The 21,408-nt window shown below is 42.4% G+C and overlaps 1 long non-coding RNA gene across 1 annotated transcript in view; it reads right to left on the reverse strand.

Moving 5' to 3' along the window:
• Positions 1 to 1,105: 1,105 nt before the first annotated feature.
• Positions 1,106 to 21,408, reverse strand: part of LOC141770857 (uncharacterized) — a 48,181-nt gene continuing 27,878 nt past the window's right edge. Inside the window, exon 2 of the long non-coding RNA XR_012594635.1 lies at positions 1,106 to 1,227. This is a non-coding gene — a long non-coding RNA (uncharacterized LOC141770857). The remainder of the gene's footprint in view (positions 1,228 to 21,408) is intronic.

The following is a 21,408-nucleotide window of genomic DNA, read 5'->3' on the forward strand; positions in this document are numbered from 1 at the left end:
TCAATTTTGATGCATTTATAGATGAAAAGTCAAGTCAATAAACATGGTCAATGATAGATAAGTATGGTTGATCAGCATGTTTGCCAACCTTCAGACATCATAGTCTAAAATGATGATTAATCAGCCTGAGTTCACAAAAAAACTGAAATCACTAACTTTCTGTATTCTGTTTGGTGGTTTATGATGCTTTTCAATCATTTCTAGCCTATTTGGTAGTTTATGTAATTTAGTTAATTTGTTCGACATCATGATAATCCTGATTTTTCAACCAACGATTATGACATTAATGCTAGCTAGACAGAATGAAGCTCTGTCTGTCATGACAATAGTACTGTTCTATTTACATGGAGATACAGAGCTAACATGGTAGCATACATGCTACCGCTATGTGACGGTGTGTAAACCCAGTGAACATCAGGGTGGAAAATAGAAGATGTGAAACAGTAGTCAGTTCATTATTTCTGGTAAAAGACACCTGATAAACGTAGTAAAGTAATCAGAGTAATTGTATATTATTTACTGTAGAAGCTGTCTCTGTGTTACCATGACTACAGACCACCGGAGCTTACCGTAGCTTAGCTTGCCGTAGCTTACCGTAGCTGAAAGATTTTATCGTGTACCATGTCAACATAACTGCAGGTGGGATGATTACAAATGCTGTGAATAATTAATATTGTCATCTGTCTACTCAAATAAAGTTTGACTGTGAAACAGAAATGTGTTGTGTTGCTTACAGTCACTATTTACTACCTGTACTCTTCTACATGCATGACATCAAATTAATGTTTCATATCACCTGCTTAAACAGTGTAATTACATAAAGCCTTTGTGAAAGAACATGTTATATTTATCTCAGATGATGGGAGTTTCTGCTGGTTCTTGCAGACTAACAGAAGTATGAGCAGACTTTGCTTATAGTTACGAGGCGGAGGAGAGAGAGAGTCACTCTGTGGGCGGGGTCACAGAGTGACTCTCTGTGACCCCTTGTCACAGAGTTCTAACAGGAAACCCTTGTATAGCATGAAATTTGTCCCCGACGTCACCAGTGTAAGGAAAAGCTGCTCAGCGATTTTTAGACCCATTTCCGGACAGATGGAGCAGGAGAAAAAGAGAGAGGATGGTCTTTTATAATACTATGGTGACCTGTAGACACACTGGGAACAGATATTGATGTTTAAAAGACATGGAAAAGTGCATTTTGCATAATAGGTGACCTTTAAGGATTCACTCAGACCACCCAAGTGGGTTGGATATACTGTATATCCTCTGCCAATATGATGTGTAAAATCGGTGTTCCCCATCAAGACTCAAATTATGATGGGCTATACTCATATTAAGCAGTGCATGTTGATAGAGGAGAATTGACCAGTGCCAGCATGACCTTAAAACTTTTCTTTTGCCACTGGTGAAAATACAGAGAGCTTCAGCACACAGCCTTGGTCATTAAAAGAGGAGTAAAGTGGAGAATGACCTTGCCAGTACGGCTGTAAGAAGGGAAAAGAAGCAAGAAGCAAGGATGGAGATATAGTCCATAAAGAGGATGAGCAGAGAGACTGCCAGACAGAGGCAGAGAGGAAATCCATTAAGGGAGCATGGCAGGCAGAGAAAGAGGGAGTTGTTACAGAAATTACAAATAACAAAAAACTGGCAAAGCCATGGATCAAAACAGATTCTGGGACTTATGATAGAAATTGAATAACAATGGAAAAAGAAAGTGATTCCAAGAAAAAAGAAAAAGAGAATATCTGAAGATGTCATGAGTAAAAAGCAAAAAAGTCAAATCTTTGCTCACTGGAAAATAACTGATCAATCATCAAAAGTTTTCTTGTTGAACAGTTGGAGGAAATGGAATTAATAACAGCTCAGATCTATCACAAAGACTCTAAAGGGGTAAAAGCATGCAGTCTTAACAGAATTCTACAGCACAGCAGCTCTGTGCTGCGAGAAGCCATCCTCAAGGTAATTAGAGCATATACCTGATACCTGATACCTGATGTCTGGAGTATAAAACGTATAAAAGCCCTCCACAGCCTTATTCATATTTTCTTTGGACCCTCTCCTTGACTCAGTAAACAATAATGCAACACCTTCCTCCTGTCAAAATACTATGTCACTTTGATAACTAAAAGTGCATAAAGAATTTAAGAAATTTACCAATTTAATCCGTAATGTGTTAGTGTAATAATAATCACACAATAGAAGTGGAACTTGGACAAACATCAAATGGTTGAACCTGTTCATTGTCTATTCCATCCATTCTTGAACCTGGCTCTCTCACTGTGGCTTTGTTACATTTTGTTGACACATATGACTGTATTGTAGTTCTGCTGTCTGTTAAAGGTGCAGTGTGTAACATCTGGCGGCATCTAGCAGAGAGGTTGTACATACATCTCGTGGTCCAAGCATGCTGGAGAACTACGGTGGCCGATGTGAAAACTTGAATGGCCAGAGCTGGTGTAAGAGTAGCACAAGACATTTGGAGACTAGCAGAGCCAGTGTGGAGAGTGTCTGTATATGAGAAGTGCATGGTGAAGCAAAAGAGAGAGAGCAGTGGCAAATATGTGTGATGGTGTGTGACGGCCCCATATTCCTGGTCCTGGCCGTGGTCCTGCTAGGTACTGTGTCTGTATGTGTGTGTGTGTGTGTGTGTGTGTGTGTGCGTGTGTTTTGTTGGTCCTAATTGGATGGCTGGAGGTGCCATCATGTCCACTGGGAGCACCTGGCTAGTGTTCCTCAGCTATTTAACCACTGCCTGCTCGGATGCCAGTGTGCCGGTCTCTCTTCGACATGCTGATCGTTTCTTTGTTTTGATTCTCTTTGTTTTACACTGACAACATACACCTCACATTACCCACTGCATTCATGCATCCTCACATGAGGCGTGACCCACTGCATTCATGCATCCTCACATTACCCACTGCATTCATGTATCCTCACATTACCCACTGCATTCATGCATCCTCACATTACCCACTGCATTCATGCATCCTCACATTACCCACTGCATTCATGTATCCTCACATTATCCACTGCATTCATGCATCCTCACATTACCCACTGCATTCATGCATCCTCACATTACCCACTGTATTCATGCATCCCCACATTACGCACTACATTCATGCACCTCACACAGCACTGATTCTGACTTTCACGCCTCATCGTTATTTCCACTTGTAAGCTTACTTTAATAAATTTAAGTTGATTTTTGCTAAAGCTTGGTGTGCATCTCCCTTCTTTGTTGCGGCCCACAAGCTGGTTGTAACGTGTGAGGTGAAGTGAACTAGTGGAGCAGAAGACAGAGTTAGTTTAGCTCTGAGAATATCGGTGAATGTTCAGTGAAAGTTGCACTATTTTGTAGAAATATGTTTTACTATAGAGCTCCCTAATCTTGCTGTTTAACGCTTACGGACAAGCCAGACAGGCCACATGAGCAGAGCGTGACGGCTGCCTTGCTGAACTACTGCGTCTCTCATGTGTGGGACACCAGCAGCGTTTCTGTTGATGAGCTGCTGCTGCTGCTTCTATCTACATCGAGGTTGCCTGTCATAATGGTCATTTAATTTAATTTAAAATCTAATTTATATTTATTTGAGACATAAAAAGGTTAAGAAGCGTGTGCTCATTTGTAAATAATAGTAATAATCCACAATTAAATCCTGGTACTTTATTCATTCATGGAACCGTGCAAGTCACTGGATTTTCTACAACACTGTCCTTTAAATATTTTAGAATAAAAGCCTTGTGTTTACAAATGAAGGAATTCATCTAACCTTTAAGATTCACGTGGCCTCAATTGCTCGGTCGTGTCGATTTGCCCTGTACAACATCAGGAAGATCAGACCCTACCTGCATGCGACACAACTCCTGAGACGGGCTCTTGTAATGTCACAAATTGACTACCGCAACTCCCTACTGGCAGGCCTCCCTGCATGCACATTAAAACCTCTGCAGATGATCGAGAATGCAGCAGCGCAACTGGTCTTCAACCGACCCAAAACAGCACACGTCACTCCGCTGTTCATATCCCTCCACTGGCTCACAGTTGCCGCTCGCATCAAATTCAAAAACCTGTCGCTCACTGTGGGCCCACCCCCCGCAGGGATAGGCATAGGGGTCGGTTGCAATGGCAGCCGGGCGGCAGGCAAAGGTGGGGATCTAGGTGTGCTGATCCCTGGTAACGCGGACTGGCTTTTGGAACGTGGAACGTGGAACGTCCTCCCTCTGGTGCGGGAGGTGGAGCAGTATCAACTAGATATACTGTAGTTGGGCTCACCTCCACGCATAGCTCTGGTTTCGGAACCATAACCCTAAAGAGAGATAACTTCTGTTGTGATCTGACGCTATACAAAAATAAATTGAATTGAATTGAATTAAAGAGGGGCTGGACTCTCTCCTTTTCCGAAGCAGCTGTGGCTCAGAGGGTAGAGCAGGTTGTCCACCAATCGGAAGGTCGGTGGTTCGATCCCCAGCTGCTCCTGGTCACCTGTTGATGTGTCCTTGAGCAAGACACTTAACCACAAATTGCTCCCTACCTTGGGAAGAACTTCTCATGCATCCAGAGGGAGACTGGGAATATGGGGCCATGTTCAAAGCCTCCATTGTGGAAGCGGCTGCTAGGAGTTTTAGTCGGAAGTTCGGGGGGACGGAGAAGGACTTTCGATTGGCCGTAAGGAAGTTCTGGAAAACCGTTAGACGACTCAGAAAGAAAAAGCAGGGGTTGTCTCAGGCTGTGTTCAGCAGGGGAGGAGAATTGCGGAACCAGACTAGGGATATCGTCGAGCAGTGGAAAGAGCACTTTGAGGAACTCCTGAACCCGACCAACACGTCCTCCGTAGAGGAGGCAGAGTTTGAAGACTCAGGGCCATATTCTTGGCAGAGGTCGCTGTGGTAGTCAGAAAGCTCCTCAGCGACAAGGCGCCGGGGGTGGATGAGATTCACCCTGAGATGGTGAAGGCTCTGGACATTGTTGGTCTGTCTTGGCTGACACGCCTTTTCAGTGTCGCGGGGAGGTCGGGGACAGTGCCTGTGGACTGGCAGACCTGGGTGGTGGTTCATTCCCATTTTGAAATAGCCTCTTAAAACTCTCCAGTTAATCCAGAATGCTGCAGCACGTGTACTGACAAAAACTAGAAAAAGAGATCATATTACTCCTGTATTAGCTTCTCTGCACTGGCTCCCTGTAAAATAAAGAATAGAATTTAAAATCGTCCTCCTCACCTACAAAGCGCTAAAAGGTCAGGCCCCATCATATCTTAAAGAGCTCATAGTACCCTATTACCCCACTAGAGCACTGCGCTTCCAGAATGCAGGGTTACTTGATGTCACCTGGATTGTGGCTGCATCCGCTGCCTGCTTGACACCAACTTAACTTGACATTAATTAATTCCGTCTGTACGAGGGACTACCAACACTTAGTGACAAAGTGGCAGCCTAGAGAATAAGACTTCTCGGTCACTGCCAAAGACACCAAGAACTTCCAGCAAGCATGCTGGTGCTGCGGGAACCAACGCACGGACATCGATCACAGGGACGTCCCACAACAACATACATGGACGTACTGAGGAGAGATGCTGGACAGTGCTGGCGAGCTAGCCAGATGTATGGTGGACTGAGACAGCTGGATGCTCCGCTTGAAAGCCCGTCTGAGGACGACCCAATGACATCAATTCCGATAGTTGTATTATCACTCTTTTACATCCACTACTATCAGTTTTGTGTTATTAGTCCTACTTGTAATAGTAATAGCTGGGCTATTATTGTGGCTGCTTATCTCTCTCTCTCTCTCTCTCTCTCTCTCTCTCTCTCTCTCTCTCGCTCTCTCTCTCTCTTCTATCCCAGAGGGATAGACAAACAAACTTTTGCTGATCTTTATTTTTGCAGCATTTATTCATCTGTGGGAAAGGGTGTTACTGATGGCCGCCCACCCTGAGCCCGGTTCTGCTCCAGGTTTCTTCCCAGTAATCGGGGAGTTTTTCCTGGCCACAGCGCGCTTGGTGAATCTTGTTGGGTCTCTAAACTATGGTGTACGGTCTAAGACCTGCTCTATATATAAAGCGTCTTGAGATAACTTCTGTTGTGATTTGACGCTATACAAAAATAAATTGAATTGAATTAAAAAGGGGCACCGGATATTGTGCTCCAACTATCGGGGTATCACACTCCTCAGCCTCCCCGGGAAACTTTATTCCAGTATGGAAGGAGACTCTGACCGAGAGTTGAACCTCAGATCCAGGAGGAGCAATGCGGATTCCGTCCTGGCCGTGGAACAGTGGACCAGCTCTTTAGCCTTGCGGGGCTGCTGGAGGGGTCATGGCCTATCCAGTCTACATGTGCTTTGTTGACTTGTAAAAGGCTTACAACTGTGTCCCCCCGGAAATCCTGTGGGGGGTACTGCAGATTATGTAAAATGGCCCCCAAAGTGTAAAATGTAAAATTTTGGTGGAAAAATTAGGCGTGCAGTAGTTTTCTTTCTAATGTGTCCAGAGCTTCCACATTTCAGGGACCCTTTCTGCTGCCAACAAAGGGGACGTGCAGCAAATTTGAGCTCTATTGCTCCTCAGGAGCCCGAGCAGCAGCCTAATCTAAAACCCATAACTTTTGAATGCAAGTGAATTTGAAATGGACAAAATGTCCACTTAATATACCTTTATATTGCCGACTTCGTCTCACTTTGGGGGCCATTCTGGGCTCTTACTAGTGACCTCAAGTTGGTCACTCTGTGCCGCTCGAGGCCACAGTGTCTGCAGGTCAATCAGAGCAGGTTTTGATTTCCTATTCTGCAATTAGGCTCATACTCTGACCTATACTCAGACCTATACTTAACCTCCAAATGTGGATCAAATTAGACAACTTGATAAAATACTTGGGATGTGTATGACATAATTAATAAGAAACTCTGCCTTATTGTGCCACATTTGGCCAAGTTTGACCTGTTTTGTGCATTTTCCTACTGGTTGAGGCCTACAGTTTTGGTCTTGTTTATGGAAGTGTGTTTTTGTAGACCCTTGGGAACCAGTTGGGACACTATGTGCAAAAACATGGAAATATGTTCAAGTGTGGCAAACATGCCCTTGTTCCAATCTGTTTCTCTTCTTTACAACATCTATTTGTGGGTGTGAGAGGGTGTCAGCATCCTAGTACATTCCAGCACAAAGTTATTAAGTTCCTCTTTTCTTCATGTTTTCACATTAAAGCTGCAGTATGGAAAAAACAAACTTTTGCTGATCTTCATTTTTGCAGCATTTATTCATCTGTGGGAAAGGGTGTTACTGATGAATTTTCAGCCTCCTAGCACAAGGCACTGTGGCTATACTGTCCATTTCAAATACCCGGGGCCCTGTAGTAAAGTATGTGAAGTGGACTTGATTTGTCCACTTCACATGACTTCAGGCCTCGGGTATGCGGGTATTTTGAAGATTCAAAAGGCCTTGTGCTAGGAGGCTGAAGATTCTCCAGTAACACCCTTTCCCACAGATGAATAAATGCTGCAAAAATGAAGAAGATCGGAACAAGTTTATTTTTTTCCATCTGCAGCTTTAATGTGAAACGTGAAGAAAAGACAAACTTCATAACTTTGTGCTGGAATGTACTAGGATGCTGACATTTTGGCTGTGACACCATCTCACACACACACAAATGGATGTTGTGGAGATCCAGGAGTTAATTATGCTTCTGAAATATAGCTTAATTGGTTGTGCATTCTGATGCCACTGGATTGATTGAGAACTCAAGTGGGGTGATCTGATGCTTCAGAGAGGCCAGTGTGTGGCAGGTGATGTTAGAGGAGAGTGGACAGGACCGAGAGAAGGCTGGAGTGGACAGTGCTCTGTAAAAAGTAAGTTTTGTTTTTATTTTGTGTTGTTTAAAGGGACTATTTGTAACTTTGTACGCGCATAAATGTAGCGGGTCGTTACACATGCGCGCTCCCATATGCGCGTTCGCGTGTAGCCGCTGTACACTCCTCCTCTGCCTGCTCGCCTTCACTCAGACAGCTCAGCTCGCTCCACCTCTAGACCTGAACGCGCGCTCACTACACACTGCAGAAGAGTTAGTTTAGCTCTGAGAATATCTAGTGAATGCACAGGGGACGTTTGTGCAGAAATAACTGCTGCAAGGTTTTCCGTGTCTTGTGAAGTGACAGAGCTCTACAGAGATTTACGTAGGCTTCTCGTTACCGACCGGGTGCCGGTGTCTCCTCTGCTCTCTCCTGCTGCGGGCGGAGAGAGCAGAGGAGACTCGCTGCAGAGCGCCGCTGCTTCAGCCTGCACTTAGGCAGGAAAAGCCAACACTAGGATCAGATCTAAATCATGTTCATGGAGAGACCTTCGTCTGGTCAGCTAACATTACTGCCAAGCAGCTGAAATATAGAGTGATATTGTGGTTTTAGCTGACTTGTGTCGCCTCACTGTTTTGAACCATGCTCGTTCAGGTATATTTAGAGCGAGCAAGCGCGAGCCCGACGCTGACTTTCGTTGACAGGTGTCGCTGTTAAGAAGCATTTCTGAAAGTTACAAATAGTAACTTTGTAAGGTTGAAAAAACTTGATATGAAACATATCTGCAAAAAGGAGGTGAGGAGGGGGGGCTATTTGGGCGTGGCTGAAAGTTACAAATAGTCCCTTTAATTAATAATAATAATTAATTTGTTTTTATTATGAATACCTTTGTCCAATGGCAATACCCGACAGTTGAGGACGGAGTTGCCCAATGGCAATACCCCAGCGATTAAGGATGGGGTTGTCCAATGGCAATACCCAAGGGAGCCTGCCATCTGGTGGATAGATGACAGATTGCACTGAGGATCCCAAAAATAAGTCAAGTTTGACATATTATAACTCCGCGGGGGGGAGGGCCAGAGGTTCAGTTATCGGCCCCGTCAATCAGAGTGATGTCTAGTAATTTTTTGCTTTTTCCCTGATTTTTAGGACCTCTGGAAATATTTTTTAGGGAAAGGTTTAGACACAACTTTTCTCGGCGGGACCATAAGTAGTACAGTTATGAGCTGTTCTGCTCACGCGGGCAGTGTGGCTGCTCTAACCTGTTAACATGGGCACTGAAAAAAAAAAACAGGTTCGGCAGCAGCCACGCGCTGCTGATGTTCCCTGTGTGTCCTGGACGTTAATGATCAGTTAACGAGGGTCAGCTATCAGTCAGAAAAAACATTGACTTGGCGCCACATACTTTTGGCTATGTAGTGTACCATAGTTTCTCAATTTACTGCTTCACACCCAAAATGGGGAAAAAGATGAACGAGACAAAGACAGTGACAGAGATATATGCCGACAGAAACAGAGAGAGAGAGAGAGAGAGAGAGAGAGAGAGAGAGAATCCATGAAATGTGACCCGCTCTATCAAAATGAGTCGGATGTCGCGGCAGCGCATTCTTGTAAAAACACGTTTTTTTATGAAAAAGTGTGTTTTTTTTTTGTTTTTTTTTATGCCGCTGTGTATTGACGCGGCTCAATAGAGCTGGTTGACAGATTGTGGTTGACAGAGGAGATAGCTGCTTGACAAGATGAATTCACGTGAGGAAAACATCGCTCGACTTTTAAATTAAATTCCTGTTAGAGGTGCTACATCTGACGACAACTGGACCGATTTAAATTCAGATTATTTCACCGCACCGGGTGATGAGGACAGCGGGTGCGCCGGGTCAGGTCGGACGCCCGGCTAACGCTAGAGGCTAGGCTAGCTCTCAATCCGCTGATCAGGACGGAGAAAGAGAGTTGGAGGAAGACGAGGAGGAAGATATTCCACTCATGGCTGAGCCGATGATGCCACACAGTGTCTCTGATTAAAGTTATTAAATCAGGACAGTGTTATAGAGACTGAGATCGCCCGGCCGGGAGTACCAGTGTAGCTGCAAACTGTAAAACAGCGCCGCTCTCTACACCGGAGGAGATGGAGAGAAGACACGACCAGATGAAAGAAATGACTGATGGTAAGTTCTTATAGTTAAACTACACTATCCTTATTTTATCTGTTTGTTTTAAAGACTTTTAAAATCACTATAGAGCAGGCTAAGAAGCATTAATAGCAGCTACTAATGTGTGTGTAGTCTATAGGTGTCTGTCTGTCTCAGGTGTGTCTCTCAGGTGCCTGTCTCCTATAAATTATTATTATTAATGAGGAAGTGTTTAATTCATTCAAAGAAGTACTGTATCTGAACATAATCCAGGCAGCTGTTACATCATCACCACACCAGGTTTTATGAAAACAATATACAAACGTCATTTCTAGGAGACAGGGACAGACAGGGTTGCTGTGAGAGACACAAAAGGTGAGGATATCATTTTAAATAGCAAAATAAATAGCTTAACATATAGTAAAATGATATGTTGTATATTAATCTGATATCACATGGTGAATAGGCTATGTTAATGAATATAGGGCTGTATTAATATGATAATGATCAGGCCTCATTCAACAATGATTCAACATGATTTAGCCAGCCTAAAATCTTTGAGATGACTTGATTTTTCACTTTATGCTTTTCACTTTATGTCATTTTGTAGATGAGAAACATCGGGATCTCCTTGAGAAGATCAGCTCCCACATGACCCTGTGAAAGGATACAGTGAGCTCCAGGAGAAGCCAGCAGAATGAGCACAGGCACCACATTTCATAGTCTTTCTATTATATCTATATTTCTATTATATATTATATTATATAATATTGTACATACATAATATGTACATAGTATTTGTTCATATGCTATTCATTTTCTAGTATGTTTTTTTTATTGTTTGGATATGGACTTGTAAGTTTGTGCATGTACCTGTGTGCACATGGCTCCATATTTAATATTTTTAATTATGTATTCTTCATATAATTATTATATTGAAATAAACATATATATATATATATATACTGTATATTATATCATATGTACAGTATATTTTTTTTAGATTTTATCAATTTTATTCCATACATTTTGGATTATTTTCTACATGGACTTCTAGCCCTATCTACTGTACTGCTTGTGGTCATACGCGCGCACGTGGCCACGTGCACGTCACATGCTCGTGACTATGTGCACATGTATGCATGAAGGTATGTGTAGGCTAAATTATGAAATGTTGGGTGTCACTTTTGACCAAAACATATTGTGTTCATTTAGACTTGAGTCTCAATAAATGTGTTTTAATCAATGCAAAAAATGTCTGAATATGAATTCTTATCTTTAATGCCCTTTTTCTCAAAAGTAATGTTTCATGACAGTCGAACTTTGAAAGAGCATATCTCATTGAATATTTGGCGTAGAAAGATAATCTTGGTATTGCCATAAAGCTGAGACTTTCCTCTTTACAGTCAGACAGATAACTCAAAATGTGTTTCGGGGTCAATGTGACTCATAATGATGGAGCAGGTCACAAATGAGGCAGAGGCAGACACAGAGGGATATCAAGCTGTGCTGAAGGCATTCTCTCTCTCCCTTTCTCTGTTGATGACTTGTATGAAAGGTCTCTCACCCATTGTGCCTCAGGAGTCGCCTCTCTCCCTCTATACTGCTCTCTAATTGGCTCCTTTTCATTAGCTGTGGTATTTCTGAGACTCTTTGGAACTGTACTGGCATATCAATGAGCACTACCCTCTCTGCTGATTGGCCACCTGGACCACAGGGGGCCTTTGATGGGTCATTGCATGCTTGTATAACCTGTATTATTCACTGTCTGGGTGTAAAAACTGAGATTGGCTGACATTTGGCTGGGATTTACTGAATATGTACACAAACTTATGTAAGTGTTAAAGGAATACTCCACTGAAAATCTACATTTGATTCTCAGTATCAGGCCTGCAAACTCCTTTGAAAAAGGAGGGAGTTCAGAGAATAGGACCAAACGTAAAGCTTAAAGGTTCTCTATATGACATTCAGAGCATTAATATAGTAACAAACAACTATTGTCTATAGGGGTGGGAAAAAAATTGTATTTCCATTTGCATTTTTTTTATGAAATAGATTTTTTAGTGCCATAATGGTAATGGACTTGCATTTATATAGCGCTTTTCTAGTCTTCCGACCACTCAAAGCGCTTTACACTACATGTCAGTATTCACCCAAGTGCTAACTTTGCCCATCAGGATCTAATCTAAATACTCATTCACACACCGATGGCTATGCCTTCGGGAGCAATTTGGGGTTAAGTGGACACATCGACATGTGACCTGGAGCAGCCGGGGATCGAACCACCAACCTTCCGATTGGTGGACAACCTGTCTACCCTCTGAGCCACAGCCGCCCACAACCAATGTATTTGCTTCATCTGAGTCTATGTGGAGGCAGCAGGAAGTTACCACTTTTATTGTTGTAGTCTGAAGTAAAATGATGTCATATCCCTTCAACCAAAACAATAAATCCAGCGTGGTAAACACTACACATCCAGTAAAGGATAGAAACACTTTGGGTTTCACACATTGACAGGAAAAGCAGAGCTAGACATCACGGTTAAAGCTGCTTGCTAACTCTGTCACGGACAGGAAACGTTATCGTATGGCGGTAACGTGCGGTGGAGCCGGCCGTCGCTCTCGTCTCCGTGGTCAAATGGGCTGACGCTACAACTGTAGAGCACCCATATACTGACATTTGTGTTCTCTGCATTCAGACCCGATGGAGCTGACCATGGATGGATAAAGAGAACGGAGCTGACGGGAGAGCTAGAGACCACCTTGGACAAGTTAGAGGAAGTAGACACGCTTTTCAAAATAAGGTGTTAACAAAGGGAACTGTATATACAAAGTACATCTATGGAAATAAGATTGATTGGATATATATTCACCAGAATGTATAAAACATTTCATGTCCCTTATACATTAAAAAGAAAATACCACTAATTTGTAAGGGAAATGTCTCCCAGCTTTCAGATGATGTACACCACTTCTATGTGACATCTACTGTTGACCTGCTATCACCCCCTAAACACCCCCCATTCAGCTATACCACATTATTTTATCCATCCACAGCCCTATGTGTATTAATTTTGTTGATTGGAATCAACATTTCTATGATCAAGGCCGTAAATTTGGGATACTCACTATAAAGAGAGGACACGTGAATTCATTGTAAGCTGCCATATTTGGATGAGAACACAGATCTAGGACTAGCAGGCTACAAATGGGAATTGATTAGGAGGCATCCAGGGATGTCACTACCCTGCTCCTGAACCTGATTATGTGTTGGAGCTGCACTGCAAACACTTCATAAATGTGCCTACTACTGAGTTACTGGAGAGCACAGATACAGTGAATCACACTGGAGCGCTCTGCAGGTTGAAACTTGAACTCTGTACATTGAAACTGTAGGCAAATAACATGATGTGGTGCAGAACATGTGCTTACGACAGTCTGACTGTGTGTTACACAGGGATGCAAACCATTCCCTTTTTGGCGAACGCCGCTATTTTCATGCCAATTTGGGTGACTTGTGTGAATCAAGGTTTTTTGGGATAGGGGGTGGGGGCGGACGAATCTCCTTAACAATTTCTACACAGTGTATTTCTGTCACGCTTATATGAGTGAACAGCACTGAACTGGGTAACATGGTTGTTTACTGTCGTCTTGCTGGACCGTGGCTGACACTGAGTTTGTCTATGAACACACAACTCCCCCCCTGTACTGTATGGCTCATTTTAAGTGGCAAGTGGCAAGATCATATACTAAAACAACGGTAATCTGGCTGAATTCACATGCTAGATAATGTGGTCTAAATGACACCATCATTAGTTCAAAGTCTTATGTGTTGACAGTTTCAAGTATGGTGAAGTTTGTATTTAGTTAGTTAGTTAATGTAGTTTCTGTAATCATGAGTAACCATCTCTGACACTGTCGTTACTCTTAATTCTTTTTACAGTTTATCTGCTACTTTTGTAACGTATTCATGTATTTCATTGTATTGGATTGTATCATGTTGCATTGTATTGCCTGCTGAAGCATTGTATTGATAATGTTTGCCACTAATTTGTAATAACCTGCTCAGGGACTACAGATGGAAATTAGCACATGAGCTAACACTGGCACATTTATGTTGAGGTAGAAACAGAATTGTTGATTAATGTGCACTCTCCTGGGTAAACAAATAAATACAAGTTATCTTGTATGCACAAGATAATGAACTTGTTCCCACAAGATAGTAACTTGTGCGCAAAAGATAAAAAATATCCCCTTTGGGGACTTTATTAGGATACTGAAGACAAGATCATGTATCAGTAGCAGTGGCTCGGTGGGGTGTACTGAACTTTGCTGCTAGAGGGGCTTTAAACTTACAATTTTACAATATTCCACCAAAAAGGTCAAGGGCCTCTAACTATATGTTAAGGAACTTTTAACTGGTAACAAGTTGTCTCCATGACAACTGAGCCACAACAGATGTTGAGTTAAAAAGTATTTGTTTTTTTTTACAGTTGAGATACATGAAATATTGGGCAAGAGAGAGAACATGCAACAAAGATCCCCAACCACAATCTGTATACGTCTCAGCCACTCAGCTAGCAGGATGCACCTTGTCAAATGAACTTTCACAATCAACTACAAACATGTCTGTGTGTTCACATTTATTCCCACAAATAGAAATACAATTCTGAGAGACACACTTTAAATAATAGGTGGATAGGAATTATAGAGCTCTATAAATCCTACAAAATAATGTTTGAACTCTGCACACTTTGTCCAGTCATTAAAAAGAGTTTTTGAATAATGTTCACATTTTAATGGTAACAGCCAGTGCAGAGCAACAAGGCAGTAGGCTCGTAAAATATCCCTCATGAATGAAACACAATATCTACACACATTGGTTAACACATTGGTTAACTTTGGACATTTAAAGATATTAACTTGAATTAATTCCCTGGTCCACAGTCAGTTAATCCATGCTGCCCCCTGGCTCGGCTCCGGCCCGTGTTCCATCCGGTTCTTCAACAGCAACTCATCCTCCGGCATGTCCATAGCCTGCCTGTCCCTCACACCCCACGGTCGGTGGGAGTGATCGCTGGCATGCTGCTTCACTGTAACAGCCACAAATGTCAGTTGTGCTCCTCAGTGGCCGCGACTTTTCTCTGCCCTGTCATTGCGTCCAGCCGCGTAACCTGCGCCAGAGTCCGGAGCCGCTCCGCCGCCCTGCTGCCAGTCCACCCGCAGCGGACCGCGGCCCGCCGAGACCCATAGACAGCCCAGGGACCCTGGATGCTGAATCCCCACCCTACTCTGTCTCACCAGACCTCATGCTCGTCTTCTCTGCCTCTCCAGACTCTGCCCCCCCCCCCTCCTCCCTTCTCTGTATACGGGACTGGAGGCAACTCTGTGAGCCCCATTTGACATTCTCTACTGGACTGCTACACTAGATGGCTTTTGTTCACTGTGGTGATGGTTTCACTTACAACACGCACACGCACGCACACACACACACACACACACACACACACACACACACACACACACACACACACACACACACACACACACACACACACACACACACACACACACACACACACACACACACACACACACACACACACACACACACACACACACACACACTGTAGGCTGTGTGTGTCTTCCATTGCTAACTAAACAGCATTTGTCATTGAGCAGTACCTCACTAGGCCTGCTGTGCATTGCCCATATATGTTTTTGCAGCCAGACTTTATAATAAGGTTACAAATCATAGACCTACAGTAGGCTAAGTCATTTTTAACGAATGCATGAGTCATGATGATTTATTGCATGAATAAATGCAGGATGTATTGTATGTTATATTTGTTGAAAATATCTTTGCATTTCTACAGCAATCAATAAATCAAATACTCAGAAAAACAACGCGGTATCTGTGGCTGTCGCAGGCCTTTAATAAGCCTGTCCAATCATTTCATTCGGCACTATTACTACTGTGCACTCTGCCGGTGCACTCATTGCACGTCACCACAAGTCTCACCATTCACAAGCTGCTATCTTGACAGCTGACAACTAACAATAGACAAGTTCATTGTTTATGTTCATAATGAGAATTTTGGGGGGAGTGGCTTTGTAGTGAATGGAAGGACTGTCAGTATTGCCGACTTTAGATTTAGGGACTTTTGGAGCTATCCCATAATAACCTTTCAGCATACTGTAATTCAAGTGTTCTGAGAAAAAACTAGACTTCTGCTCCTCCTCATGGCTCTGTTTTCAGGCTTTAGAACATCTAGCCCGTGACGGGAGACTCAGAGAGAGAGAGCGTTCCTATTGGCTGTGCTCCGGCTGGTTGGCGGTGTTTGGTATTTCCTCAACTGATCTCAACATGGCTGCCGGGTCACAAACTTTCTCACTTTACAGCTAAACAGTACACTACAAGATGATTCTGAGAACATCTGAGGAGAGAAATAGTTATTAACGTAACAGAATATTGATTCATGTTTGATCAGCGCTGCATAGTTTGACCGTTTGATCAGAGTTCACGAGTGATTGACAGCTGCTCAGAGACTGAGAGCAGACTCCAGATCAGCTCTGATTGGTTGTTTTCCTCCGGTTTGTGAAATCTTGCAGAAGTTGTTATGAGCATCTGGTGTCCACCAGAGGACACCGGAGGGCACAGAGGCACATGATTGTTTTCAGATTACCTGTCTCAACTTTTTTTAATCATATTTGCTCCATTTCTACCCACTGCTGCTTTAATGAATGTTACTTCACAGTTACTCCATATTAATAGACAAATAAATAAATACACATATTAATTAATTAGCTGGATTCCAGTTACATGAAAGTTCATTTCAGACCCTCATCTCAGCCTCTCTGTAAGCAGAACAGTAGGATACCTATTCTCCTAGAAAGATGAGGCAATGTTTGTTTTTCAAACTGGTCGTTAGATGCAAACATGTAGAGCCTATGTTGTTGCATGACCCAATGGTATTTATGTATGCCACTTTTACAACCTAGGAGGTGGAACATGAGTTTTTTTATTATACGTGGTTGTTATTGTTGAAAGAAGTGGAGCGTAGAATGACGCACTTAAACCAAAGCTATCTAGCAGGTGCCAGTTAACAAATTAGAGGAGAATGAGCCGACATATTTAAGCTAAACAGACGCGCCATAGACCGACCCGATAAACTGACAACTGAGTGTAAAAAAGATACATGAAGTCTTCATCATTACTTAACACAAGTAAGACGACTGGTTTCTTTTTGGTTTGTGCATGCAGAGATTTCACAGTTGTCTGTTTTGTTCCTGTTCTGCTGTTTATGAGTTCTTGTTTTTCATTCATAGTATGAAAATAAATTAATTCATATCAGTCTGTATAAGAAGTTGAAAGTATATTAAAAAAAGATCTAGAAATGATGATATGCCTTATTATTTACTCCTTAAAATAGCACAATGTTATCAAACCAAAATTGTACCCTGATAGAATTAAGACAAAGTTCTTTGTTTTGCTTCTGTTTTTACTGGTGGGGCTGAAGGGCCTTCAACAAACCATGATGCCACCATAATGCATAATGATGCTACACCATGATGCTACACCATGATGCTACACCATGCCCAGATCTACCACTCACTGGCTATAACTACTACTACAACTATCTGCATACATTTTTGTTTGTAGTGAACATCAACAGCTGCACTTAAAGTCTCTCGAGATCACCTGGGATATGTCTCACAGCATAGAGGGAGCATCTAGGGGGCAAAGTTCTTCTGCAGATTGAAATGGAAGCAGGAGTACTGCCAGATAGAGGTTCAACTACCTTCTTTGTGGGTTTGTAATCCACCCTGTCGCCCCATGGCTTGGCTCATCTCCAGATGGGGTTGTCTTTGAGTCCGACCCAATGGAGAATCCCCAATTCGGCCTTGTTGAAATTAAATGTCCTAACGTGAAGAGCTATGTTGACAATCCACACCTTAAAATGCAAAGTGGCAAACTGGAGCTAAAGCAACAGCATGCATACTGCTGACAGGTGCAGGGTCAGCTACTCATTACAGGGATTCAGTGGTATGTCCAGAGTAAGATTTGCTGATTAAACACATGTAAAGACACAGTGATGTGATCCAAGTGATAAAAGAGAGAACAGACCTACACAGATAGGTGCCTGTAATGTCTGTTGTCATATAATTAATGTCAAAAATCAATGAAAGTTGACAATTTGTCAGAGTAATGAGATACAGATTAATAAGGCAATGTTGATATTTGTAACAGACTACAGCCGTGCGAGGAGTGAAGCCGGCAGTGAAGCCGGCGCGAGGTGCTGGATGATCCGGGTACTTTATCACTCAGCAGTCGAGCCATTTTGGCTTCATGCTCCACTGAGCAACTCTCAGATGAATGAACGGGAGCCTCCGACGCTGGATCCAGTTCTCTTTATACATCCATGATTAAAACCAATACCAGACATTTCTATTATATATACTGTATATTATAAAAGAGGAATATTTGCTAGTAACAAACAGAGGCTTCACTTCAGTTTCTCAAGTGACTACAAACAGCTTACGTCTGGATTTTGGTATAAAGTCAGCACCTTCATATTTAATATCATGTTTGATATAAGATAAACAAACAGAACTGATTAACATGGGTACTTTAGATTTTATATTCACTAATCATGTACGTACAGGAAAATTCCAGTTAAAGATAGATGGATTCATCTATCTATGGATGGATGGATGGATGGATGGATAGATGGATAGATGGATAGATGGATAGATGGATAGATGGATAGATGGATAGATGGATAGATAGATGGATAGATGGATGGATAGATAGTAACTTTATTGATCCCTAGGGAAATTCAGGTTCCCAGCATCTCAGTTCCAGTGCAGAAAGTGATATAGTGCTGGATAATAAAATATAGGAGATATACAGTGGAGACCAAGGGATTAAGAAATGTCAAACATTGAATATAATGCAGGATAAGAACTGAGGTAGAGAGTTTTTTATGTGTGACTCTGCTATCTTCTATCTGTTTTCTCGTTACATGACTGAACAATGACACATAAAGTCCCCTGTGGAGCTTCTTCCCATCAGAAATCCGTGTTGAAGCGGTCGTTCTCACCACCGTTCATGTTCTGTTGTTCCTGCTGGAGCTGCTTTCTGCCAGCAGATGTCACCGTTCCCTCTGTTTTACCACAATGGAATGGATGCAGTGAGCGCTGAACTGATGATGTGAATGCTTTCTTTCTGACTGACTTGGTTTTGTAAAGGTTAAGTGTCATCATGATGTAGTTAAACTTGATTTAGAATGATGGAACTGGATTTGAAATTAAACTCAGCACACAAGTTGCACCAACGCCCACTTGGACTTGGAGAGAAAACTGCATGTTCACCTGTTATAATAAGTGCAGGAGTATATTCTAGTATTTGTGAGAAGTCCCAGTAGCTACAGTTTGTGCCTTTCATGTTTAACAGGGATGCCGGTAGCGAGCACTCTCTCTCTCTCTCTCTCTCTCCGTCTCTCCCTCTCTCTCTGAGAGAGGGAGAGAGCTCTCTCTGTCAATTCAATTCAATTCAATTCAAATGGCTTTATTGGCATGACGTAACACTCTACATGTTGCCAAAGCATATTCAAATGATGAAAATTTACATTTCATTAACATCAATAAAATAAAATAAAAAATAATTTTCAATCAATCAATTGGAACAACGATATAAACAGGAAACAAAGCAAATTAACAAACAATCAAACAACAACAAGGTGCAGACAGCTGTCCCTGTCCCTCAGTTTATGTTCCTGTCCCTCAGTTTATAGCAGGCAGCAACATAGACTGCTACCAGCTCACAGGTCCTAGTGTCCTCCCCCAGTAGGAATTGCTCTTCATCTGAGAGCTGTAGAAAGCCTTTAGTTATTAAATTGATTCTTGTGAAATATATTTCCCTGATGTTTTGATATTTCTCCCATCTGGTGAGGAAGTGTAGCTCTGTTTCAGGCTCACTCAGGCTGCAGTGAGAGCACAGCCGTTGCTCTACAGGGAGCCAGGTCTTCCTGTGTCGCCCCTGTTCTATGGCGAGGCTGTGCTCACTCAGTATGGACTTTGTCAAGGTTCTTCTTAAATGTAGATCGGTAACCATGCTCAGATAGTCTGCTATGGTGTACTGTCGGTTTAGAGCCAGATAGCACTGCATTCTGCTCTGTGCCTTTGTCTGTGTTTGCCAATAGGTGATGTAGTTTAGTTTGAACAGTGTTGTAATCTGGTTGAGTCTAATTGGTGGTCTGTTCTGTTCCTGAGGCCTTGGTGTGTTAGTGGAGAGGGTTGGTGAACTCAGCCTCAGGACCAGCTGGGTAAGGGGGTTCCCTCTTCTGCTCATCTCTTCGCCCTGCAGGGCTTGGTAATGATATGAGAGGGGGTCACTATGTTTTAGATGTGTGTATTTGTATTATTAGTGGATACTGGTCTAATTCTGCCCTGCATGCATTATTTGTAGTTTTCCTCTGGACATGTAGGAGAATCTTACAGAACTCTGCATGCAGGGTCTCAGTGGGGTGTTTATCCCATTGAGTGAAGTCTTGGTTTGTAAGTGGACCCCACACCTCGCTGACATAGAGTGCAATTGGTTCAATAACACACTCGATAAGTTTAAGCCAAATTCTAATTGGTATTTCAGTTTGGATATTTTTTGGAATGGCATAGAAAGCCCTGCGTGCTTTCTCTCTCAGCTCATGAACTGCCTCTTTAAAATGTCCAGTTGAACTCATTTTTAAACCGAGGGAATTGAGGTGTGTGCAGTACTCTACATGTTTTGTACCAATTGAGAACTTTGGTAGAACATCCTGAGATCTGGATCTTTTTTGGAAAATCATTATTTTGGTCTTTTTGGGGTTTACTGTCAGGGCCCAGGTCTGACAGTACTGATCTAGCAGGTGCATGTCTGACAGTACTGATCTAGCAGGTGCATGTCTGACAGTACTGCTCTAGCAGGTCCAGGCTCTGCTGTAGGCCGTCTGCTGTGGGGGACAACAGGACCAGGTCATCTGCAAAGAGCAGGCATTTCACTTCCTGATTGTGGAGATTTACACCAGGGATCGGGGATTTTTTATTTTTTTTAGTAGCCAATTCATTGATGTAAATATTGAAGAGGGCAGGGATGAGATTACAGCCCTGATAAAGAATGAGGTTTCTTTTTTTACCAATTTTTATGCTGCACATGTTGCCAGTATACATTGATTTAATAATATCATATGTTTTAGCCCCTACACCACTTTCAATAACTTTGTAGAACAGTCCTATATGCCAAATAGAATCAAAAGCTTTTTTGAAGTCAATAAAACAGGCATTAACTTTGGTTTTATTTTGTTTTATATGTTTATCAATCAGGGTGTGTAAGGTGTAAATATGATCAGTTGTGCGATGTTTTGGTATAAATCCAATTTGGCTTCTACTCAAGACCTTGTGCTTGTTCAAAAGTCTGGCATTCATGATACTACAGAAAACCTTCCCCAGAATTACACAGATGCCT

This window comes from Sebastes fasciatus, chromosome 7 (assembly GCF_043250625.1).
Source record: "Sebastes fasciatus isolate fSebFas1 chromosome 7, fSebFas1.pri, whole genome shotgun sequence".
NCBI classification, from domain to species: Eukaryota; Metazoa; Chordata; class Actinopteri; order Perciformes; family Sebastidae; genus Sebastes; species Sebastes fasciatus.